The following is a 26827-nucleotide window of genomic DNA, read 5'->3' as shown; positions in this document are numbered from 1 at the left end:
GTCTGGGTCTGACTCTGGCACAATAATCGTGAAGTTAGAGATGCTTATCTACTAAGTTCCTCCAACACTGGGTGACTGAAAAGAATGAGTTCAAGTCCAGAAAGGATCCAACAAAAATGGAAGTTCACAATCAGTATGCACTGCTCAGAAAGCCCAAACTTCTTTTCATCTGCTACCTTTAAAGTCTCAGAAAATACTGCTAATTACATTTATATACTTCATAAACATTTCCTAGCTGTGCAAAGTGGCTGCAACATATAAGATACATAGTAAGTGCTAGTTGAATCAATAAACACATGAAATTAATATTGATGGAAGAGTACTGCTTACATGTTGAAGATGTGATGGTGAATAAGATATCATACCTGAATTTAAGGAGCTCACGGTTTAGTGGTTTAAGTGAGCATTTTTAGTGAAAACTAACATAATTGTTTGCTATAATTAATTTGTGGACTGCATTGTAGAATTTTCAAAGTGTCTTCAAACATATTCCCTCATTTGATCTTCAAAATAGCTATGAGAGAAAGATTTTATTCCTAAGCTACAGCTCAGAAAAAGAAAAGTCCAAAGAAATTATATCATTAACCTAAGGTCGCATGCCATTCAGAATGCAAGAAGCAGGACCAGGAACAACCTTGGCCCCTGCCTCTAATCCTAACACTTGCTGGCCTTTCTTATCCCTTGGCAACAATGCTCGGAGGGATCAACAGAATTAACAAGATATTCTGAACTCAAAAGTTGATGCCATCTATCTTAGAAGGAGTTTTCATAATCCCATGATCTAGGCAGGGACACAGCTGAGATGGGAACCTTCAAGCCTTAATGCAAAAGAGCCTATATTGGGCCATCCACCCTATGCTATAGTTAGATGGGGAAACATTTGACAAGAAGATATGGAGACACTCTCAGAACTTAGATCTGATGTGTTTAGACAGTGTAAGTGCTAATTTTTTTTTAAAGATTTTTTATTTATTTGACAGAGATAGAGACAGCCAGTGAGAGAGGGAACACAAGCAGGGGGAGTGGGGAGAGGAAGAAGCAGGCTCCCAGCCGAGGAGCCTGATGTGGGGCTCGATCCCAGAACGCCGGGATCACGCCCTGAGCCGAAGGCAGACGCTTAACCGCTGTGCCACCCAGGCGCCCCGTGTAAGTGCTAATTTTATTTGTCAACTAGGCTGAGCCATGATGCCCAGATATGTGAGCAAACATTATTGAGGGTGTTTGGGGGCGGTGAGATTAATATTTAAAGTGGTGAACTTCAAATAAAGCCGATTGCCCCATTCATGTGGGTGAGCCTTATCGAATCATTGAGGGCCTCAATAGAATGGAAGACTGACCTCCCCAAGCAAGAGAGAATTATGTCAGCAGACAGGCTTTAGACTTGGACCCTTCCCTGGGTCTCCAGGCTGCTGGTCCACCCTGCAGATCTTGGACTTGCAAGTCTCCATACTTGCATGAGCCAATTCCTTAAAATCTCTCTCTCGATAGACAGATTTTTTCATATATATATATAAAAGATACAAGGAGGTAAATGATAAACTCACTCCTACATGCAAACAATCCTGAGCTTGTCATCTGTAGAGAATCAAGACTCATGACAAGTACAGCTTCTTGCAAGAGGTTTTTGCAAGGAGATATTCAAAGGACATCTGGATATAGATTCTATCGTTATTTCTAGAATGTAATGGCTTGCTCTTGAGACTATTGTTTCACTAGGAGACTGAGTCTCAAAGATCAGGATGACAGACTGGAAAGTAGCAACCAATGGCATGTGATTGACTGGTTGAGGTTGACACATCTCCAATGGGTCTGGTCTGTTGAGTGAGGGCTTGGGCAGCAGGAGTGGCTGGGTCAAGATGGTTACAGCTAGGCCCATAATAGCCTCTCTGTTCTCTGTGGCCAAGTCAGTGTAAGTTAACACAGGACCCAACCAGCCCACGAGGATTGTAAGTCCTGGGACAACTGACCCCCAAGGCAGGGATCCTAGGAGGCACTGAAGGAGCCCCAGTCATGTAGATTGGGATGCAGGACAGAACTTTGGATCCAGTGAAAATTTGAGTTCACTTTGTGACTTAAAGGAGAGACTACATTGTGTAATCAAGGACAGATCAAGGGTTTAGAGGAGGAGAATGCTGCTCTAGGGTATATACACACCTAAGAGTTCGCCATGAGCAAATGTAGTCTGAGACGGCAGACAAACACCAGGTCTTACATTAACACACTACAAGGATTAGCTTGAAAGGCTCATGGAGCAGAGAAGGCTGAGTCCTAATGGGTGAAGACTTCTTACTGGACTCTGGCTGTCTGAGGCCAGTTGCAGAAGTAGCAACCAGTGAGTCTAGAGAACTTATGTATTGTGCACAGTGGCATCAATGCACTACTCTCCTGGGAAATCAGAAACATAGATTTGGGTCACACATACCCTGAATTTGGATAAAGGAGCATCACTCAGATTTTACCATTATCAACTGATATTATTCATTGAGACAGATATTTTTTCCTCTGTGTCTCTGAAAGACAGACAAACAAGAACACAGTGTAGAGAATCAGAATCCTGGCTGACCTCACAATCTATACCTATCTGCTGTTGTCAGATCAATCTTTTGGAGATGAGAAATAATAAAAAGAAAACCTTAAAATTTAAATTCCATTTGCTCAGTGCTCTCTGGGTGTGGTTGTCATTTTGTATCATTGGTCCAGAAATTTATCAAATCCTAATTTGGCAACATAACTTCCGCCATCCATCCTGCACACCGTCCTCTGGGGAGACTGTGAAGTCTTCCAAACTATGTCCCTGTGCACCTGTAGACTCGCAGAGCTAGAAAGTAGCTGTAAAACCCACTGTCTCTAAAACCTTTCATTTTGAAGATGTGAAAATCCAGGAAACTCCAAGGGTGAAGATGTCTATCAGATGCAAATTTCCAAGTGCTCCACACTAAAATCAAAGGAGAGCGAGAGACAGATGTGGCCCTGGGGTTGAGACACTTCGCCACATGCTGGCCTCTGAATGTTCTCAAAGCTCCCACCTGATTTCCTCCACAAGGGAGGGAGAGAAACACAGATGTTGGTCAAGGCCAGGCTTCTGGGACAACGGAGCTTCTGACAAAGCTAGAAAAAATTTTAAATCGCTTGCATTTTTATGGCAGATTTTGTAGAATAATGGCATTGCCTCTTCTTTTCCAAAAGGCTGATGTTGTGGTAATGGGGTTGGAGCCTCCTTCTTGCTGGGAGATGCAGCTCCTTCACTGTTTTAAGTCAAAACAGGAACGGGTGGACTTGGGGAGAAGGAATTGGGAGTAAAGGTTTGGCCTTTTTCTAGTTCAGGTCAAATAAATTCCTAGAGTTCATACATAGTTCAGATGACCCCACTGGATTCACACTCCATATTGAACACTGAGTTGGAAATTACTTATTTTAAAGTGATTTTGTCTGGTCTAGCCATCTCTAAGCACACATTTCTGTAAGCCAGCCTGGTGGCTCTGACCATGCTAAGTAGTGGCAAGTCACCACCAACAAATCCCTTTCTTCCAAGATTCTCCCTGACCTTCGCTGACCTTCCCATCCACTGGACACCCTAATCTCATCACTGTCCTCTCCTCCAGCCAGATGCTAGATTTCCACCCCCCCCCCTTTTAAAGATTTTATTTATTTGAGAGAGAGAGAGAACGATCGAGGGTTGAAGGGATAGAGGGAGACAGAGAGAGAGAAGCAGACTCCCCACTGAGTAGGATGCCTGACCTGGGACTCAATCCCAGGACCCTGAGATCATGACCTGAGCCAAAGGCAGACACTTAACCAAGTGAGCCACCCAGATGTCCCTCCGCTGCCCCTTCATGGGTATTTTCATGTTCTCACCCTGACTTATCATTTGGAGGGTAACACATTGTGATAGTGTTATTTATAGTATGAAATATATATTTGTTCTTTGTCCCAGTTTCTGGCACAGAGCTCCCCAAACCCTTGGAATTTCCTGAGTGTGGAGAGCAGTGAAGGTGTCTTCTGTTATGTTAATGTAGTGACTTTTGGAAAGCCCCTGAGGGTCTGGCTGGTTGCCAGTGGAATCAGTCCTGTGACAAGAGGGTGAGAACTTTCAGTCCCAGCCCCTGACCTCCAGGGAGGAGAGGGGCTGGGGATTGACTTAAATCACCAATGGCTAACACCCTATGTATCTCCATCTGGCATTGATTCATATCTTTTAATATCCTTTATAATAAATCAGTAATCTAGTGACTAAACGGATTCCCTGAGTTCTGTTAGTCACTCTAGCAAATCAACACAACCCAAGGAGGGGGTCATGGGAACCTTCAAACTGTTGCCAGTTGTTCAAAAGCCCTGGCAGCAACCTGGCCTTGTGATTGGCATCTCAAGGGAGGGCAGTCTTAAAGGACTCAGCCCTGAACATGTGGAATCGTATGCAGTTTTCAGGTAGATAGTGTCAGAATTGGTAGTACACCCAGCTAGTGTCAGAGAATTGCTTGGTAGTATGGGGACCCCCCCACCCCGCTCCAACACGCACACACTCACATACACACACACACACTGGAAATTGGATCCAGAATTTTTCACACATGAAAACTAAACTCCGCCAGAGATCCACATTATTGATATGATGACAATGCCACGTCATTTTGCGTAGGCCCTCATAGCTTTCTTAAGAATATGCCCCATATTGGACTAGTAACGCTTCATGGCCCACCCCTGTAAGGAAATTGTAACATGAAGTTCTATGAAGAGGCTTAAAGAACAAATACAAGAAATCCTCAAATGATAAATTCCATCTTGTACCTTTCCCCAAAATGAACAAGCAAACAACCAAACAAAATCCTTAGAAACCAAAAATAAAGAAAGGCATCCAGTCTTTTGAATGGCTCTTGCCCACTCCCAGACACAGAGAGGCAGTGAGTCCCCCTGGCTTTGGCCTGGAATGTTCCTCTTATGTGCAGTCAGGCATGGAAGATGTGCACTCAATGTGCTTTCTCGTGTATCCCAGAGCTTCGATCACAGATTATCTACCAGCTCTTGCATGAGAGCTCTTCTGCTCTCAGCTCTGTGCTCTGCTCAGTTCATTTCTTTGAAGGTGACCTTGATGGCTTCATCCTAATAGCTACGAGTCTTTTTACAAATGGAAAAAAATAATAACAAACTTCTATGTCCATTTACACATGATTGCAATGCCTCCCCCTCATTTTCCTTCCTTATACTTTCCTCATTTTTGGAAACACCCTGCAAGAGATTCAGGAACACACATCTTAAACTCAGGAAAACCAAACCAATGTTTTGGGAACTTTGCCTACTCTGACAGTATGAACGAAACAAAGAAGAAGCCGAGAAACAGCAGGTACTCAGCTGTCCAGAAGGTAGGTTTGGGAACTGCATATTTTTAAGCTCAGATGACAGAAAGGAAATAATCTTGGAAGAGAAAGAAGTAAAAGACTCACATGTCTTGCATCACCTTTTCAATTGCTGAAACCCCAGTTACTCTAAACGTGGCCAAAAAAGTATGTTTAATCTGCCAGACCACACTTGTATTTGTTTCTCGTGGGAAATACTGAAGGAAGAGATAGAGAGGAGTCTTTTATCTCCTCTGACTCCTTTCCCTGCTATGAATGCAAACCCAGGGGTTTTGCTGGTATAGAAGACACAAGACCAAGCCCTTTTTGGATCTCTTTCAACAAAAGAAAGGAAAGAAATAGCACACAATCCTTAAATAGACAAATAAATATATGTCTATGCTTGGAAATCTTGGATTTTTTCATTTTTAAAGACATCATTCCATTCTTTCCTGGCTTCCATCTTTCTCATTTTTGCAAAGGTCAGCCATAGGCATAACTGCTGTTCTAATAAAGATGATGTGTTTTTTCCACCAGCTGGTTTAATGATTTTTCTCTTTATCTTTAATTCGATCAGTTTGCAAAATGCCTTGATAGGGTTTTTCTTGGTGTTTCTTTTCTTCTCTTTTTTTTCTTTTCTTTTTTCTTTTTTTTCTTTTCTTTTTTCTTTCCTTTCTTTCTTCTCTTCTCTTCTCTCTCTTTTTTTTTTTTTTAAGATCGATTTATGTGTTTTAGTGGGGGGAGAAACAGAGGAGGAGAGAGAGAGCATCTGAAGCAGACTCCCCACTGAGCACGGAGCCTGACATGACCCTGAGGTCATGACCTGAACCAAAACCAAGAGTTGGATGCTCAACCAGCGGAGCCACCCAGGGGCCTCTTCTTTGTGCTTTTGAGCACAGAGTTTATTAAGCCTGTTGAATTTGTGCGTTGATATTGTTCATCACTTTTGAACATCCCTGGACGTTATTTCTGCAAAGTTTACTTCTAACCTATGTTCCACATAAACATGAGAACTGAGTCCCACATCTCTCTTAAGTTCTGCTATGCTCTTCCTTTTTTTTTTTTTTTTTTCTTTCTGTGCTTCAGTTTGGATAGTCTCAATTGATCTTTCTTTGACTCCTCATCCAACGAGTTTTTTTATTTTTGGTTTTGCAGTTTTGCGGTCTTGAATATCTATTTGAATTTTCTTTTAAAATATTATTTTTCTGTTATTGTCTCATTTTTAATAGTTATTTTATTTATTTATTTTTAAAAGATTGTATTTATTATTTATGTGAGAGAGAGAGCACACAAGCAAGGGGGTGGGAGGAGGAGATGCAGGGGAGAGGGAGAAGCAGGCTCCCCGCTGAGCAGGGAGCCCATGCAGGGCTCGATCCCGGGACCCCTGAGATCATGATCTGAGCCAAAGGCAGATGCTTATCTGACTGAGCCACTCAGGCAGGCCAATAGTTGTTTTAAAGTCCTTTTGTGCCATTCAGTGGGTGGTAAATGGATCTGCCTTTGTGTCTTTTTCTTTTTTTCCTTGGTTATCAGTTACATTTTTCTGCTTCCATATGTATATATATGTAAGTTTTCACCTGGCATTGTATATACAAGAAACATATGAGGCGAAGTTAATGTTATTTGCCTACAGTCATATTTACCCTCTTTCCAGATAGACTAGGGGCTGGTCAGGAACCGAGCTGGGTCAAGATTGAATCTCAGTTTTTGGTAGCTTCAAGTGGGTCCCTCTTTTAACCATTTTCCTCCTTTAAGTGCCATCACTCTGAGTTTTTGTTTGAGAGCTCTGTCTGCCTCTGTCATAAGTTCTGATAACTGCAGTTCAGAGATTTTGAGTTTCTCTTCTCATTCCTCTGCCCCATGCAGGTTCAAGTTCTGACAAAGTTCTCAAGTGCAGGATCCGCATGAGCTTACTGTAGGTCTGTCCTGGGAGGACATTCTTCTCCTAGGTCATCTGAGATCTCCCTCTGCATTCCCAGCCCAGCCCCAGCTTGCTGGCAGCTGCAAATTCTACGGGGTGTTTCGGCTGCATTTGACTGCTGCAGCAAATGTGCCCTCAGGCACCCCACTGGCTGACCTTTCCCATGTAGGGTCCCCACCTCTGTAAGCCCACAGTCAGAGTCAGCAAGCGCCCCTGAAAAAGAAAAGAGCAGGAGGTCTTAGCTCATCTTGGAGGGTCTCCTCCTACTCTGGAATTTTATTTTATTTTAAGATTGTATTTATTTATTTGACAGAAAGAGAGACAGAGAACACAAGCAGGGGGAGCAGGAGAGGGAGAAGCAGGTTCCTTGCTGGGCAGGGAGCCCAATGTGGGGCTTGATCCCAGAACCCAGGGATCATGACCTGAGCCTAAGACAGATGCTTAACAGACTGAGCCACCCAGGAGCCCCATGGAACTGTAGTTCATGTAGTTCTGTTTACACAAATATGCAATAATTGTAAACATGCACATATAATAATTTATCTATCTTCCTGTATGTTTCTCTCTGATTGTTGCAATGTGAGTGACCGCCAGCCACGGGTGTCTATCTACTCAGAAATGGAGGTGTGAATACCTGGATTCGAATCCCAACTCATGCACTTGCCAGCACTGAGTGCAGTTCTGGACAAAGCACTTCTCTCTGAGTGTCAGTCTTTTCATATAGAAAGTGGGCTTGGTATTGTATTAAACGCGTGACCTCCATCTAGTAGGTTCGCTGTAATGTTTTATATTTCCAACCTACAAGTTTTCATCTTTCTCCCACAAGATTTTTGACCTTTTATTATTAATTCAACAATGACATGTTTTTAGGTTTGCTTTCTTTTGTAACAGATTCTATCTGTGTCACCTGCCACATAGTGGTGAAAGATTGTGAGCTTCTGGGCATGATATTCACAGTGCATAAAATAAGAAACTGCACTGAGGAGCAATGTTCTGGAGCATGGGCATCAAACCCACAGAGACTTGACTCATGCAAATGGAACAGCAGCTTGTAGATCATCCAAGGGGAAGTCAAGGTCAAAACAAACCAAAGAAATCATCATGGGTCATTCCCAAACAACACAACCCCAGTGCCACCGTGTAGACTGAGTATATAGCACATGGTAAGGGGGAGGGGACTACATTTGAAGGGCAGAGAAAGGAGGAGGACAGAAGAAGAGAGGCAAACAGTGAGGGGGGTAACAACCAAATGAGCAGGAGAAAAGAAGATGCAGAGTGTGAAAGATATGCAGGGACACAAGGACGTCCATGGGAAGAGACACAGAGACTAGCTGTGAGGGAGGGAAATTGACAAGAAATGGACAGAGAAGGAAGGACAGTGAGCGAAAGGGAGGCACACAGCAGAACAGTTAGCAAGATGTAAGGAGAACAGGAGAGCTGCGCTGGGAAAGAGGACGGGGAGACAGCAGGGCTAACCAAACATAAAGATTTTTAGCACGAGAAAAAGGACAGGAAACACGAGGACATGGTCTGGGAGAGGTAAGGTCGCCAGGAAGAGACAGAATAGAAGCCAAATGCACATGCAGAGAGAATGGAGATAAAGGCAGAAAAAGGTAGATGAGAGAAAGAGGGGGAAAACAGGAAATTATGATGAAACATGATATTTAATTCAATTAAACAACTGCAGGGAGCTAGACACCTTGCAAAGCTCACTTAATTCACCAAAAAAGCATGCACTGCATCTGCTGTTTTCTCTCCATTTTATAAAGGTTGAAACTATTGCCCAAGGCCACGGAGTTGGTGGTTAAGCTGAAAATCCATTCCAGGTCTGTACGTCTCTAAAGATCATGTCTTTTCCACTCTGTCAAGCACAGTGATAGGAGTATGCCGAGTGAAAAGGGGATCGTTGTTAAAAGGGATGAAGGATGGAGACAGAGGGACCTCTTGATAGAGGGCTGTGGACCCAAGGCTCTCTTTGTTAAGACTGCAAGTTGTCTTGCTCTAAAACAAATTAAATTTGTCAAGCTGATTTACCCAGTGTGGGAATGTCTCCAAAGCAAATCACGGTCTCCTGGTGTTACATCACCCTGATTTAGAGAGGTGGACACCTAACTTACTCAAGCAAGTTTGAGATATAGTCTCTGTTCTCCAGCAGTAACTTGATGTCAGATTGAATCAGCGGCCTTTTCAGAAGGCTGCCCTGGCTTCCTGGGCTGCCTCCTAGAGAAAGCCACACTGTTGGCCCCAGGGACATGCATCCATCAAGAAAAAACAAGGGACACATTACAAGACAGGATTAGAGCAAGTGCAGGTTAAGTGCAGGTCACACACATGTACAGAGGAAATCAGAGCCAAGTTGTGACCCAAGGGGTTCCGGAGAAGTGCTGCATGCTGAAGGGCCATGTTGGAAAGGGATCCCAGAGCAACCAGAGGTGCAAACAAGCCCGACCTTCCTGATCTCTAACTGTGGTCATCTCTGTCATTCTGCAGTTATCACCTAGTAGCAGTCTTGTCCCCAGCCCGATCCTCTTCTGTTTCACCACATATGTGTCTCCTTGATGCATCTGCTTACCGGCCACCTGGCCATCCCATTCTATGGCTCATGGGACATTTGCTGCCCACTTGCTAGCTTGACGGTGAACACTTTTCACAATTAGCCTTGAAAAAAAAAAAAACATCTACCCTTATCTCCTGTATCTTCCTTTGATGCATTTTAAACTCGAATTGTTTTCATTTTCACCTGTCCATGAACATGTCCTAGGATAGTTAACTTCAAGGATGAGAGGGGTTTGCTGCAGCATGGGGTTGTCTGGCACTGGGCTTTAAAAATGATCTTGAGGGAGGGTAAGGCACTACAAACAAGCCATGTAAGGGCTCGGGATAGTAAGCTGTTCTCTGCTCATATGAAGTCACTGACTCTCCAGGAGCAAGAAAGCCCAAGCATCTCCAGGCTTCCTCTGCGGATGCACAGGTCCCCTGGTCAGACCGTCACCTGCATGCAGACGTGCCACATGGCTCCTGGCCTCAGGGCCTGAACTGCAATGTGAAAGGGACACAAAGCACATTCCCAGGTCTTGACAGTTGATACTAGGTGTCATTTTCTTGCGAACGCATGCGATTAGGGAGTAGAACACCAGAGCCCCTTCGAGACTGTCCTCTGCGGCCCACCGTCTTATGCATCCCTGGGAAAGTCACCTCCATTCTCGAGGACTCAGTCATCAAATCTGGGGAAAATAAAAAGCTAAGCTAGAGTGATTCATCAAAATTTCTTTCACACCGAACAGTGATCCTGAGATGATTTCTCTAGTACAGAATATAGCCCTACGAAATTGTAATTCGCTTTGTCCCTGACTTGTTGGAATGCTATTGGATAAGTCAGTGATGTCCTTTCTCTAGGACTCAGTTGTCTCAACTGGACTAAATCAGGTGCAAACTGGTAGCCCAGGGCCCCAAATCCTCTTGAATATGTCTGCGTTTTATCTAGTCCTGTCACTGTGTGTGTGTGTGTGTGTGTGTGTTGGCATTCAAATATGAACTGTTGTTAAAGTAAGGTATTTATAACTAGTTATAAAAGTTATTTGTAATAGGGGCACCTGTGTGGCTCAGGTGGAGAAGTGGCTTCCTTTGGCTCAGGTCATGATCTCAGGGTCCTGGGATCAAGTCCCACATCAGGCTCCCTGCTCAGTGGGGAGTCTGCTTCTCCCTCTCCCTTTGTCTGCTGTTCCCCCTGCTTGTGCTCTCTCTCTGTCAAATAAATAAATAAAATTTTTAAAAAAGTTATTTGCAATCAAGGGTATCCTGACAGGTCGGAGGACCTGGCAGCATGGAGCCTTCCTTCCTGGAGCATCGGATCCTGGCCGTGAGCAGCTGCTTTCCTTTGACCGGGTTTGTGTTTTCCCGGCTGTCACCTCCCTTGTGATGCATCATTACTCACTTATTTCATCTGCCTACCCCTGAAGCGTCTGAATTTCTGGCTGCTGAGGTAATTTCTAGGATCTTTCAACTTCAAAATTGTGTGACTCCAGGCATCAGATGTGACCTCTGCTCTCAGGAATGTATTTTCAATCAATCCAAAAAATGATTGGGAATATAAAGGATCTAAGGATCACGGGTGGTGTCTTCATGATTCTCTGCCGAATTACTTTCCTCTCCTCTCCTGTGTATTTTTTCATGAAGGATGCCGGCACTGACTCCCCTTGGCATTAATTCTATTATTCATGTATCTATGACAGGTACGCAAAACTACAAAATCCTTACAAGGGATTTCTTTATCACAGTCAAAGTTAGGAGGTCTGCTAGTTGTTAATGCTAATAAACATAGCTGCTACGACTTGGCTTTTACAATATAATTACGTGACAGGAATGCTCTCGTTCAGTTTCCTCACACAGCCCATGTAATCACCATGTAACAAAATTAGCCATGGAGGAGGCTTCAGTGACAAGTCAGTCTTAGCCATTTAGGAGACGGGAAGTGTCCGAGATTAAAAAAAAAAAAAAATAATAATAATAATAATAATAATAATAATCATTGCAACCTTTTTCGTGGATCCGGGGAGAAATTAAAGTACAACCAGAGGGATATTTTTAAAGCATCAATCAGATCAGGTAACTTTGCCTTGAGGCAAAGGTTCCCACCCTTGACAATGTCACCACGCCCCAAATGACCTTCTCGACCTCACATTATGCCCCTTGTTTCAAGTTCTGGGTGGCTTCTTCATCTCCCATTGCCCCAGGCTCCTGGGTTCCTTTTGTATTACTTTCCTTAAAGCTTCCTAAAGGGCGCCTGGGTGGCACAGCCTTTGAGCATCTGCCTTCAGCTCAGGGTGTGATCCCGGCGTTATGGGATCAAGCCCCACATCGGGCTCTTCCGCTATGAGCCTGCTTCTTCCTCTCCCACTCCCCCTGCTTGTGTTCCCTCTCTCGCTGGCTGTCTCTATCTCTGTCAAATAAATAAATAAAATCTTTTAAAAAGAAAAAAAGCTTCCTAGAAAGCAGGTTTTTCACTTTCTAGTCCCTCTGCCTGACACCATCCTCTTCCAGGTACAGATGCACTGGCTCCTTCTTCACCTCCATCAGGATTTGGGGCTTGGCCTTCTTGTTCTGCTGTACCCCTTTGCCTCCACCATTTTCTGTCTCTCTGTGCCCTGTGTGAATTCAAGCTCCTCCTATGGTCCTCACTTCATCCCCTGCTTGATCCTGCCCCCTACCATTTCCAACCACACCTTACCCCAGCTCTCACTCACCCACCTGAATCACAGCGACCTCTAACACTTGTCTCCCTGCAGCCTTTGAGGAAAAATGTCCGTTTTGGGCCCCGGGAAGTGTTCACAAGCCAAGTTTTGTCTGGGGTCTTATTTTCTGTGCTAAAGTGAATTAGTATGGCTGACAGCAGTAGGGTAATTAAATGTTCTGTGTGGCGATATGGCAGTGTTCAGCGTCAGATGGATATAAGCTTTGTTTTGAATAGTGAATAATTTATTGGTAAGTGCGTGATTTCGGTGGCAATGATAAATTCATATGAATAGGAGACAGTGTCAGGTCAAACAAATAGATGCTCTCTGATCATCACAAAATCGGTGGCTATTAGGGCTGTCACGTGGAAACCAAAGTTGCTCAGAAGCCAAACCTTACAGAGACAGAGCCTCTCATTAGTCCACATGGAATAGTTCCATAATACTTCAAATCTGTGGAATCTTATAGATCGTCACCTTCTAACCAAACATGACTCGTTGGCACATAATCACGGCTTGTAAAGAAATCTGATGGACTGTTGGTGAGGATTTTGTCACCTTCTAAACCAAGTATTTTTTTTTAAGATTGTATTTATGTATTTGAGAGAGAAAGAGCACAAGCAGGCAGAGCGCTAGGCAGAAGGAGAGGGAGGAGAAGCAGGCTCTCACTGAGCAGAGAGCCCGATGCGGAGCTCGATCCTAGAACCCTCTGATCATGAACTGACCCGAAGGCAGACACCCAACCAACTGAGCCACCCAGGTGCCCCTAAACCAAGGTTTCTTACAAATATGTGATTTGGATTGCTAGAGCTTTTTGCAATCACAACATCATGTCTTTGGATGCCGTGAAAGTGTTGATTAAGATTTTCTACAAAGAAAACGTCTCAATTTTGTAAGGAAGTCTCCACTGATGGTCCCCTACATGACAGTACTACCAGGGTATTCAGAAGCATAATTATATTCACAGCCATACAGAAAAGTATGGCCAAGTTGGAAGTTTTTTTCCCAAACACCATGAAGCAAGGTTCTCTGTAGATTTTGTCACCACAGGCCATAGATCTATTCTACAATACTTTCAATTTTGAGGGTGGTTGTGAGACTTCCAGAGCACAAACAAATGAAACAAAAACATCTAAAGCATGTCTCAGAGCCTATGTGGGTGATCTACAATTTCAGGACGCCTCTGGCTCCAAAGAACCCCAGAAGACTCTAAGGACCTAAGCTTTTTAACCTAATGAATATTTCTTATGTTTGTCCCTGCAATAATCTGTGTGGTTTGCTTTTGTCCACTGGAGAGCTGCTCTATTACACTCTCACTATATTGGATTCTGGAGAGTCTGTCATTGAGAAAACCCCATCGCACCCCTGTCCATTGACCCAGGACAGGCAGACGGAGACGGGAGGAGGTGGAACTAGAGAAGGAAGATGAGAAAATGCTCCTTAGTTCTGGAACCAGGAGACACATTATCTCTCTACCCCATCTACCCGAGGTAAGGAGTGTTGAGGCCAATGAATTACTGTCTTTGCTTTCATGAATTTGAGTTGGAATTATGTCACTTGTTACCAAATAGCTCTGAATAACTCAGTAAGACGAGATTATTTTCCCTCACAGTTAGGATAATAACAATATCTACCTCTAGGATTATTGTTAGGGTGAAAATTTAAAACAAATCTCATGCAAATGATGGTGAATTATAAAATCCTAGATAGTCATTGCATGGAATTTTTGTTGTGGTTAATTATGGCTTGGGACTGGCAGACTTAGCAGTTGGGTAGATTCCATGTTGATTTAAATAAGTAGGGCATCTGGTTAAAGTTTCTCTTTATTATTTTTAAAAAGATTTTATTTATTTATCTGAGAGAGAGAAAGAGAGAACAAGTGGGGAGAGGGGGAGAGGGAGAAGCAGGCTCCCCACTGAGCAAGGAGCCTGACACGGAATTCGATCCCAGGACCCGGGGATCATGACCTGAGCCCTGAGCCCAAGGCAGATGCTTAACCAACTGAGCCACTCAGGCGTCCAGCATTTCTTGGTATTATTTACCAAATAAAGGAACCGTGGAAAGGGAGAAAAGCTGCCCAACCATCTTCTTTGTCCTTTCCCCTGGAATCCTCACGCTCGAGACCCAAGTCATATGCCATCTGGCTTCTGAAATCAGGGGGGAAAAAAAAAAGCTGGTCTGTTCAGGATGGCATATCCCTAAAATCATGATTTTTAGCACTGGTTGAGTGTCATATTATCTTCAGAACTAATAAAAATGAATGCTATTCCTAATGACACCCTCTTTTAGTAGGTCTTGGGTGAGTGGCCCGCATCGGAATTTGCAGTCTGTGTACGTTTCTGATTTATTCAGCAAGTATTTATGAGCAGCTTACTACACGTTTGATACTTAGTAATGACGAGCGAGACAAAGTTCTCCCCCTACAGAGCATAGAATGCCCTGGGTATCTGGGTAGAGCAGAGAACTATTGCAAACATTTCCACTCGCAAATTTTGCTCCATGATTCACTGGTTAATTGGAACTGTGTCACTTTAAATCCAATCCAAGGCTCAGACCCCTGGGTCATATTCAGCTTAGTTAGCGGAATGTCTTAGCGCGATGTCTTTATTTAGTCCTATTATATTTGTTATGCATGAGGTCCTTTAGGAAACTGAAAATTCTGTCATTAACAATTTGAGATAATGGACATTTTAGATTATTGTACTAATGGTCAGTAAAATATACCCCAGGTTAAACAAAGGGCTCTCATGGGCATTATTTACAGTGAGACTGAAGGCTTAGATGTTTTAACAGTTTATGCTTTTCAACAAAGAGATTTGATAGTGTGTTTGCACGCTATAACACGAGAGCCCAGCAAATCAATATCTGTGATTGAAGAGCTGATATCCTTTCTCTGAGAGGCCACATTGGGTTGACATTTCACCTTTGAGGGCAACTCACTAAAAGCAGTGAGTTGGGAGGGGACACACAACAGGTCAATAAGATGAAACAAATCAACCCTAGAAACCATAAAGTGGAAGATACAAAGGTCATAATCTTCCTGTAGAAAAAACTAATACCATTCTCATTTGTTTACTTTTGCAAAGAAGACAAAGCCTTTGCCTTACCCACTCTTTTTCTTTTCTTGAACTCTCAATGAGCGCTCACCTTTGTGCCCGTGAGAGGTGATGGGAAATGGGGGCTGATCTGAGGAGTCAGGACGTCAAAGTGTTAGTCCTGATGCTCGACTTACTCAACGCCCCTGAAATATTCATGTTTCCAGTTTTCTCTCTGCGGAGGAAGAGGGTTTACGAGATGAGCTCCAGCTCTAACCTTCTGATTCCATCTGCTTTGTTTGCAAATTCATCGTTGTCTAATCCATCAATTATTAACATAAAATCTTTTGAATCAATGTTGCTATAAATAAAAACCTCCCTATGCTTATATCTAAGCCACAGGTGAAATTGGGCAATATTCCTACCCACACTCCTCAGGATGGTTTCCTAGTCAGTTGTTTCTGGCAATGCATGAATTATTAACATGGCAGCAATGTTTACATTTAAAAGGTTCCAGCTCCACCTTTGATGCTGTGAAACTGACATCTGGAGTTCCGGCTTCAAGTGTATCCAATAAGGGTGTACATTTTATTTATTTTGTGTGTTGGGGGGGGGGGTTAATGGGTATATACAAACCCAATCATCCCTAGTAACTTTTTTCTTTTCCCATTTTCCCTCTTCAAGTTCTACAAAAGAGTCTTGTAGATGTTAGAAATGACGTCTCACTGGAAGAATGGTTAGGGAAGATTATACTTAGACAATGTTGCTTCGTTGTATCAATCAATTATTTCAGACCGGCAGCCAGAAAATGCCTTGTGCTTTTGAAATACTGGTTATCTCTTACCCTGTTTGCTGGGTGATTTCAGAATAAAATCTCTAAATGTAAAGGATTTTACTGGTTTGAACATGATTTAGGCTTTTTCTCTCCTCTTTAAAACGTGGCTTCTTTTAACTGCCATCAGCAAAGAGGCAATAAACAGATCATTAGCACTGATGATGTCATAATGGGTAATGGAAAACCATTAATTTTCATAATATCATCATTAATTATAGCTAACATTGAAATGCAGTGGGGCTGACTTTGTCTTATTAAATGAAGCAAATGCTTTGAAATATTAATTAGAAAAATCAATCTCAATAAATTGGTGATAGCAAAATTTATTGTTTAAAAACGTTTAAGCACACAAAGTAAAGAAAGTTTTGTAGTTTAAGAAGACACCATTAGTATAATTTAGTGCTTCCATTTTACGTCACATTATGCCTTGGAAAATCATCAGAAAATTCCAGGAATGTCTTAATTTTTCTCAATCTCGGTTTTCATCATCATACTGAGAATATGGCCTATCTCCTACATTAGTGTGTGGATTAAATGAGATCATTAATGGGAAAGCATTTTTAAATAATCAAACACCTTATACCTGTGAAGGATCACTTATTACTCCAAAAGACAAGATGGGCTTGGCTGGAGGAAGGTACACCCTTCACTTTGCATTCCAAAGTAGTAATCAGAGTTTCACCAAAGATCACAAGTAGTCAAGTTATTAAGTAATCCTGTGTGCCTGCCATGTTGTCAAAGCCTTCAGGTGGATTATTTTATGTAATCTTCATAACAAACATTTGAGGAAGATATTTTAATGCTCATCTCATCAAAAACAAAACAAAGAAGATTCATGAGGCCAAGTTCCTTGCTCAAGGTCACAGAGGTGACGAGTGATGGCACCAGACCTCGTTTATCAAAGAGCCCACATCTTTAAACACAGACTATTCTGTCTAAGAGAATATCTAGGCAGCTTTCCTAGATCAGTCTACATCATCAAGCCTCTGGTGGACCAGTTGGTTTTCTGTAATTTATTTTATTTAGGTCAGCATGTGAGGGAGGAACCCGTGAAGAGACTGAGGTTGGAGAAGGAATCCTAGAAGAAGGTACTTGAGCTGGTCTGACATGTGAAAGGGACTTGGCGAGAAGACTATATTTGTATGGTCTCCAACTGAGTGAACGCCAATTTTGCTATTATCTCTATGTCAGTACCCAAAGTTCAGGGAGATGTAGTTTGCTTTTAAGAAATGTATGGCATTTTATCTGATCCTAAGTAGTAAATTTTAATCCTTATTTTTTGAAGAAATTGAATTTGAAAAACCAACAAATAAAACTTCATGGTATGTGCTCCTGTGCTCTCATAATACTGTGTGCATACGCCAGTTAGGACTCTTCCTAACTTACATGTCATTTCATTTGTTTTCATGTTTTCCTCTTGACTCTACAATTCTCAGAAACCGTGAACACCACTCATTTTAGGAGTGAGCATATCATAGGGATTAAGACTCTGTCTCCACCCCCAAAACAAGGTAGTGGTGTGATTATAGGCAAATTATCTTTTAAAACATCACTTTCCTCATGTTAAAATGGGGCTAATAATAATGTGAAATTATAGGTTTCTTGGGATGATTAAATGAGACGGCATATAGTACACAGCTTGTGGAAGGAACTCAAAATATGGAGTCTGTTATTGTCACCAACCGACAACTAGCCTGAAATAGGAAACCATCAATTTTGAATTAATTAATTGATGAATTGATAACAGGTTGGAAATATCCAGAGCTGTCCATAAATAAAACCACTTCCTGTGAAATAATAAACTTCCTATCATTATGAAGGAAGACATGAGATGCACACCTGGTGAGTGTGTAACAAGATGATAGCTTATGAAAGTATAGATTCAATCCTGCCCAAGCCTTCATGTCTGTGAGTCCGAGCTGCAAATTAAATTCAGTATCATCTAAGATTCTTTTAGAGATGTGTTTCCATTTGTCTCCGAAATAATGAAACGGTATAATATTGATATAATTTACACTTGGGGATCACATTAGCAAGAGGTTTATTTATAAACCATGGCCTTTGCATGTAGAAATTTATATTTTCATGTCCACTGCTAAAAGGATTTTGTCAGGGGGCGCCTGGGTGGCAAAGCGGTTAAGCGTCTGCCTTTGGCTCAGGGCGTGATTCCGGCGTTATGGGATCGAGCCCCACATCAGGCTCTCCTGCTATGAGCCTGCTTCTTCCTCTCCCACTCCCTCTGCTTGTGTTCCCTCTATCACTGGCTGTCTCTGTCGAATAAATAAATAAAATCTTTAAAAAAAAAAAAAGGATTTTGTCAGGAGCTATTTCTCAATCTCTCACTTTGCCAAGAAGATGGTGGCAAAATGAATATTGTCTGCTTAATTATTGATGCTATATTGATTTGTTTCCTCATAGTCCAAGCAACAGCAACAACAAAAAATCCATTCAGAAGTATAAGCAATAAACTCATGGATAAAACTTACAGTAACTCGAGAAAAAATATATTTAGCTGGATCTGGCTAATCTTTCAAATTTAATTTCCGTTCATTTAAAATGGAGGCTATAAGGAATGGAGGGCCATTTTAGCAAAGCAATATAAATATTGACAGTGTTAATGGCATTCTTTATTTAGGACTTACTATGTGTTAAGCATAGACTAGACATTTTTTTTACACCCTATCACGATCCATCCAATGTGTCCCCCAAGGCTGGCCGGATTATGACTATTTTACAGATGGACGATGACAGAGAATGAACTTCTTTAAGTTTTCTATCTTTTTTTGGAGAAAGTGACAAAGTACAGGTTGATCAGACCCCAGTGTACTTTCTCTTGCCATTGCTAATTGGAGTTTAAATCATGATCTTTTCCATATATTATTCCCTCAATATTCCCCCTGTTTTCTCCTCTAAGTGTCTGTTGTGATAAGATTGGTGTGGGCCAAAATAGCTAAATCATGGAAGGAGCCGAGATGCCCTTCAACAGATGACTGGATTAAGAAGATGTGGTCCATATATACAATGGAATATTACTCAGCCATCGAAAATAACGATTTCTCAACATTTGCTGCAACATGGACAGGACTGGAGGAGATAATGCTAAGAGAAATAAGTCAAGCAGAGAAAGACAATTATCATATGGTTTCACTCATTTATGGAACATAAGAAGTAGGAAGATCGGTAGGAGAAGAAAGGGATAAAAAGGAGGGGTAATCAGAAGGGGGAATGAAGCATGAGAGACTATGGACTCTGGGAAACAAACTGAGGGCTTCAGAGGGGAGAAGGGTGAGGGAATGGGATAGGCTGGTGATGGGTATTAAGGAGGGCATGTATCGCATGGTGCACTGGGTGTTATACGCAAGGAATGAATCATGGAACTTTCTGTCAAAAACTAGGGATGTACTGTATGGTGACTAACATAATATACTAAAAAAATATTATTAAAAAAAAAAGATTGATGTGGGCCAAGGTCCCAGGACCCCATATGATGTCAATGGGCTTGATACAAGAGAAAGTAGAAATAACACACATTTGTTAAGCTGTTCACATAATAACACATAAGCCATAGGGGAAATCAGCTCAAAATCAGAAAGAGGGTCAGAATGCTAAAAATGGAACCACGGTGTTCACGTTCTTCAATCTGTGGTAGGGCCTGCTAGCCCTCTACCAAAATCCTTCCTTCCTCTCTTCATTGTAGCGTCATGGCAAGTCCTAGCGAAATGTCATCCGTGCCCTGCCTTGCAGTCTTGGGTGGCCAGGTTCCTATCATCTTCGCTGGAGTATGAGCAGGAATTCCATGTGCTGGTTTGGGACTGAGGCTTTTAAGTGTGACAGTGCATATCCTCCAACGTCTCCTTCCAACTTCCGCTGGCTGGACACAACGAGCAAGTTTCGAGGGGAGGTTAGCGACATACGGTGGATGCAAATTAAATTCCTGAAAGGCTCTTGCTAACGTACCAGCTTTAGGCTATATGACAGAGGGTAAAGTTAATTGGTCTGCCTATTTTTCTTCTTTCTTTTTCTTCTTCTATGTTCTGATCCTTTTGGGACCATTGTGACCCTTCTTTTTACTTTCTGGGCTGGACTTTGTCCATGATTTTCCATTTATGTAAATGCTATGCATCCCATGATATTGAATAGCATTCTGTAATTTCAAGGATATGCATTAGTTCCTAATTTAAGTGATATCACTGTTATTAGGGGAATACTGGGCCTCAAAGATATCCACGTCCTAATCCTAGGGATTTATACGTCATGTTGCATGAGAGGGGAAAATTAAGGTTACAGATGGAGTTAATTGTTAATCAGCTGACCTTGAGTCGGGGAGGGGTTTATCCTGGGTTACCTGTGCGGGCCCAATGTAATCCCCAGGGTCCTTATGAAGGAGAGAAGTCAGGACAGCCAGAGTCAGGGTCACAGAGAGATTTGAAGAAGCTACACTTCCAGCTTTGAAGATGGAGAGAAGGGCCACGTGCCAGGGAATAAAGGAAGCTTCCAGAAACCGAGAAAGATACAGAGAAAGGAATTCTTTCCTACAGGCTTCAGTAGGAACATAACTCTGTGGACATCTTGAGGTTAGCCCAAAGAGATCCTTCTCAGATTCTGATCAGCAGAACTGTAAAATAATAAATTTGTGTTTCCTGAAGGCCCTAATTTCGTAATCATCTGTTACAACAATAAGGAACTATACATCCTGCAGCTAAAGTAGAGGTTACTCAGTCCCTATCCAAGATACCCCCTTTTATCTTTGACAGCACCTAGAATATTACATGGCCCACATTTAACCTTCACTCTAAAGTCGATGGCAAGGTATAATGCCCAGCCCTCAGAAGGAGTCATAGAAAATCAAGGTGTGTTTTCTTCAGCAAACTTGAACGAACTACAAAAGGACAGCTGGTGCCACAATGATGTAGAAACACGGAGTTGTCACATCTTCTCCGGGTAGCACGCATGCGTGTACAACCCAAATTCAGCAGGATCCCCTGAAGTGAACCTCGTCATAAGCAATCAACCTTTATCCAAGGATTCTGGCCAAATGTACTGATAAATACCAGTGGACAGGTCTGGGACAATTTAGGAGAGACGTGTGTTTTGAGAATAGAGAAAATCAGCTCTAGGGCTCATCATGGTCATTTTTATTAATACATCCACTGAGGGCACAAATGATGCCAAACAAGGAAGGGATGCAAATATGAATCAGGGTAAATGCAACACAGAGGGGGATGGAGTGAGACACAGGTCTGTGGAAGCGAACATCGCTTTTTTACAGATGCCATTAAAAGGGACGCATTCCCGCGCACTCCACTTTTTTAGCTCTTGTGTTCTTTTCTCCCTGAAAATACTGCAGAAGTGGCTTACATTTTATTATTGTTATTAATATTACATAGAACAGTTATTGCAGTACTAATAAAAAAGAATATTTCGTGCTTATAGTCTCTCTTTCTAGGAGAAGAATAAGCCTCTCTTGAAAGTCCAGAGTAAAGCATTTGCATCTTCATTTTATGAGTATAATTAGCACATTTGTTGGAGCTGTCATCAATGATAATCAACATCATAATAACCCCTTATGTTTGTGTAGCCATATACAATTTACCAAGCATTGCCCCATCCTTTATCATGTTATATCCACCTTCTCGCTGGATTTTATTAATGATTCTTCGGGGAAGGCAGGACAGGGAGGGATGCCTCCACATTTTTTTTTTTTTAAAGAGGGAAACAAAGGTTCAAAGAGAGGCACAGCTAGTCTTGGATTAGGTCCCTAGACCCCTAGTCTACTAAATTTTGAGTTAGACAAAGCCATGTCAAGGTCATTTCCCTCAAAACTTTCATTCTTGATGCTGTTCTAGGTTTCATTTTGTGCAAATTCACATCAACATTGCTATCCTTTCCTACTATTTCATGATAAGGTAAGACTATGCCATGACTTGAAAGACAGCCCAGATGTCAGCCAAATGTGGTCTTCATTTACTTAAACCAAAATGTGTGAAATTCCTTTGTGTGACTCCCTCCTATGAAAACTATCTGCACACTAAGGGAGAGTTTCTAGGGACACGCTTAGTAAATCTTACAGTGTCATTTAAATAATTGGGAATTTGAGATCCCTGCCAGGTCCTTGGAGTTGTTATGTTATATTGTGTAGACTGTGTTGTAAGCAGAAATTATTAGGAAGAGCAAGGAATCAGACAGGCATGATTAGAATCCTAGTTTTACCTGTACCCAGCAATTGAATGTATATGATTTTCTTGAGCAGTATTGATAAACAGGAGTTAATGGGACCACTTTAATATCTGGTTGTGAAGAGTTAAATTCAGTAAGTCAGTTATGCTATGCAAGGCAGAGTAAAGTTTAATTAAATATGACTATGATAGGATTATTGTTATTATATTGTTGTCCCTTAAATAACAATCCAATTATCTCAAACGATGTTGTGTGGTCAAGTGTGCCAAGACAAATGGACATTGTCCTAGTCTATTCTGTAGCTTTCCTCATCCTCTGATTCTGTCTCTGTATTGTCTTGAAAATGTTTGAAGCTGTTTTGCCATTTTGAGACCACTGTCACCCATGTTAGACAGCCATCACTGCCTGGATTTCTCTTTTAGGTCAACTTTCATGATCACTTTGTTTCTATGCTGTGTGTTTTCGCCTTAGGACAGAATGCAGCAGGTAACTCACATGAGAGAGGTGCCTTCGGGTTAATATATATGTTCTTTTGGGTTTTTTGGAGGCTTCATTATAGAGGCATGACTAATTAACTGATTGGCCATTGGTGACTGAATCAACCTCCAGCCTCTCTCCTTTCCTGTGAAATCAGGGGGTAGGATTGAAAGTTGCAACCTTCTAATCACAGGGTTGTTTCCCTTGACCACCAGACCCCATCCTTAGGTATTTTCCAAAAGCCACCTCATTAACATAGCAAAAGACACCTGTCTGCTCTCATCACAGGAAATTCCAAGGGATTTTAGGAGCTCTATGCCAGGAAAGGGGCAAAAACCAAATATATATTTCTTACAAAGCAGACTATCACAGTTATCAATAATAAACCATATATAATTAATATATCAATAAAGGAAGAAGGCAAATGGAACTTTGGCCAATATTTACCACTTACATGGTGTGATTGTAATGCTTTAGGGTGTCACCCAAGCCTCTCTTTTTCTTAATATATCTTTCTCACTTTCCCTACGATTCTGGTTCTCAGTTCTATCCAAACCCAACAAGTACAAGTACATAACGAGGTGTCAGACACTGAGCAGAGAGGAAATAAGTAAACAGGACAAAAATCACAACTCCCCATCCAGAAGGAGGATTAGGGCAGGTATGGGGAAAAAAGTGAGTGTGATCCTTGAGGGAACTAGGTACAAGTTTCAGATACTTTACCAAGATGAGTTCACCTAATGTCTGTTTGATCAAGGAAGGTGTTATCATCCCTGTGTTTTCAGATGAGAAGAGTGAGGACCACGGTGCCTCAGTAACTGGCCCAAAGTCACACAGCAGGTGTGAGTAGTCTGATTCCAATGCCCTTGCACTTCCCTTGGTAATGTGAGTGGGTTGTACTCCAGATGTAAGGAGTTATATGGCACGTATGTTCTGGATCTTGCTTATAGGAAGAAATAGGGACAGTAGGTGGAATCAGGTGCCCGGAGGAAAGACTTCCTTGTCTAGCTCCAGTACCCACTTGATTTTTCTAATAACAATTAAGACTGTGTAAGGAGGAAAAAAAAAAGAAAGCAGAATAAGAAGAGGAATCAGCAGTGTGAACGCAGCCAGGAGTTCACCTAACTACTTATAAACCTTAATTAAACCTAATTTGTAAATCTTAATTGAACCACATGTACAGGCATTAATGAAGCTGTATAATAACAGTGCTCTCCCAGTAAGACAACACACTAATACTAGCTACTTATATTCCTGGAAAATGTACTCACGGGGGCCTCATCAAAGCATAATGGGGAAATAGATAAACAATTAATCTCATTAACTGCAATCAAAGGACAAAGAGTACAAACTAGTTGCCTAGAGGAATCAACTTTGCCAGATTTCCTCACAAACAGATATGGTGCTAATGAACTGACAGTGGGAAGTAAGTGAGCATCTGAGGAATTAAAAGACTCCGTTGGAATGTCATGAGAAGGACGGTGGAACTGGGGAAAACCAAGGCCTTCTCATGCAAAAGTCAGTCTATGCAAGATTCCTCTTAGATTCCCCCATTCATTTATTCAACAAACCAACGCTTAACACCCGCTCTGGGAAGCCTTTTGCAAGCCCTGTGTGTATCACATCATCACTCTATGGACCTTAAACTTACACAGTGGAACATGGCAATTATATCTCAATAAAGCCGGAGGAAAAAAACACCCGCTCTGTATGCTGCCAGCATGTTCTTGAAAATGAGGCCTTGATAAGAAGATGTGTAACAAGAGAGACTGAGGGACAATTTTGGGTCAGATAGTTTCATAAGTATCTCATTCAATGTGTTTAAAAAAAAAAAACGTACACAGAACCTTGAGAGTCTGGTGTTACTAATCACATTTTATAGATAAAAATATTTCGAGGTTCAGTAATTTGCTCCTTTTCATATTTAGTGAGTATGTAGACAAGAGGACTTAATAAGGCATCTGATTCACTAGACCACAGTTATTACAAAATACTTATTATATATATATGTAATATTTGTATGTCATGTATGTATTATATATATATATATATGTATGTCTAGACCAGCTCCATAAGCACACTTGTTTGCGGAGATTGGACTCTTACTTCTTTTTCTGTCAAGCTTCAGAGGCTGTCCTCTAGGAAATCCCCTCTCAGCCTTGATTACACAACCTAATCGTCACGCTGACAGCCCCAGACAGCTGCTTTTACTTTTACTCGAGGCTCCATGTGATGCTCTTCCTCTCAGTGGCCCCTGCATCTGTGTGCCACAAGGCAACTGTTACCTTTTATATTCTTGTTGCCACTTCCCCCAGTGTCCTTCTGGTCTACCCAGTATCTTTATTTCAGCTGTGGTCCCAATGATCCTGAAATGGGAGCATGACCTTCCCCATTCAGGGTCCGCAATGATCCAGATCTTTCCTGATCTTCACACATTAACTCCAGAACAAGTCCAACAGTGCTGCTTTATAAGTGTGTCCTGTTCCTCTCCCTTCCCTTCATCCAGCTTGATGGACCTTCTGTTACCTCAGGAGCATCTCAGCCCATCCCTCAATATTGGGTTCAGTTGACACCTCTGTGACTCCTTCCTTTTGTCAGTGAAAAAAGGCAAAACCTCCCAGGTTCGTGCTTGGTCCATTTCTCCATTAATGGGGTATAGTCACTTGTTTTCACGTGCTGATTTTACCATATGGTGAATTTCTAAACTGAAGGGTTCACCATATTTATCTTGGCATCCTCAGCATAGGGCAATGGGGACTATTTCTGTTGAATATATGAATAAAACTGAAAAGGTCTGACACCAAACTGCATGCAGTTGATCTCCCCAATGCCCTCACTCCCCAGAAACAAAGTAAGGAAGAGGCTGGTTCTTCTCGACTATAGATAGCGTGAGGAAGTTATTACAAAGACCGTGAGCCTGCGGTTTGCAACTACCTATAGCAAATATGGATCTCCTTCTTCCAAAACCAGGGAGGAGCTTTGTTTGCCCATGACGTCTGCATAGGCCTTAGATAGTAAAATGTCCTCTTCCCCTCTTTACGTTTCAACTGGTCCAAGTTCTCAGGGCCTGATATCAATCTTGCTTTTGTCCACCAAAGGACATCCAAATCCTTCTAAGTGGTGCCTCATCATTGAGCTTTGAGTCCCTTCAATCTACTCTCCTAAGAGTTTCTTGAAAGATCTTACAACACAACACACACACGCACACACACACACACACACAGGGATATTTGATGGTATTACTTCACTGCTGACATAATTTAATGTTTCAGGGATGAAGGCCTAAGTAATCTGATTGTCCTTGAAGGCTTCCATGATCCCTCTCCTGCTCACCTCCACGGGCGCTCTTACTCCATCCTCTGTCGACATTACACGTTCTAATCATGCATTGTTGCTTTGTGCTCTCTAAACCATGCCATCTCTAATTTTAGCCTTTTAAAAGAAATAGTATTTCTTTTAGAGTGGTCTGAGGTTTATAGAAAAACTGAGCAGAAAATAGAGAGAGCTCTCTTATACGCTTCTCCACATGCTCCAACCCTCACAGTCTCCCCTGTTATTAAGACATGTTTGGAGTGCTTAGACAGTGGAATTACATTTGGCTGCTGGGATCTACAGCCCACAGTTCCTTAGAGAGGGACAGGGCTGAAATCCCCAGCTAAAACGTCTACAGAATGGCCCATGCCTCATCTAACTGCTTCCTGGATCCAGGGACACTAATCACTGTATCAAGCAGAGCAGCTCACATCAGAGTTTAGCCTTAAGGACACCTCCTTTATAAAAGAGAACATGATTTTTTCTTTGCCTTACTGGATTGCTGTGAG

The 26827-nt window shown here is 42.0% G+C and overlaps 1 pseudogene; it reads right to left on the bottom strand.

Moving 5' to 3' along the window:
• Window positions 1-10338: 10338 nt before the first annotated feature.
• LOC100479783 lies at window positions 10339-26375 on the bottom strand (annotated as a pseudogene).
• Between the last annotated feature and the right edge of the window lie 452 nt (window positions 26376-26827).

Source organism: Ailuropoda melanoleuca, chromosome 9 (assembly GCF_002007445.2).
Source record: "Ailuropoda melanoleuca isolate Jingjing chromosome 9, ASM200744v2, whole genome shotgun sequence".
NCBI classification, from domain to species: domain Eukaryota; kingdom Metazoa; phylum Chordata; class Mammalia; order Carnivora; family Ursidae; genus Ailuropoda; species Ailuropoda melanoleuca.
Note: the sequence above shows the minus strand (reverse complement) of the source record. Positions and strands in the feature narration are given on the sequence as shown.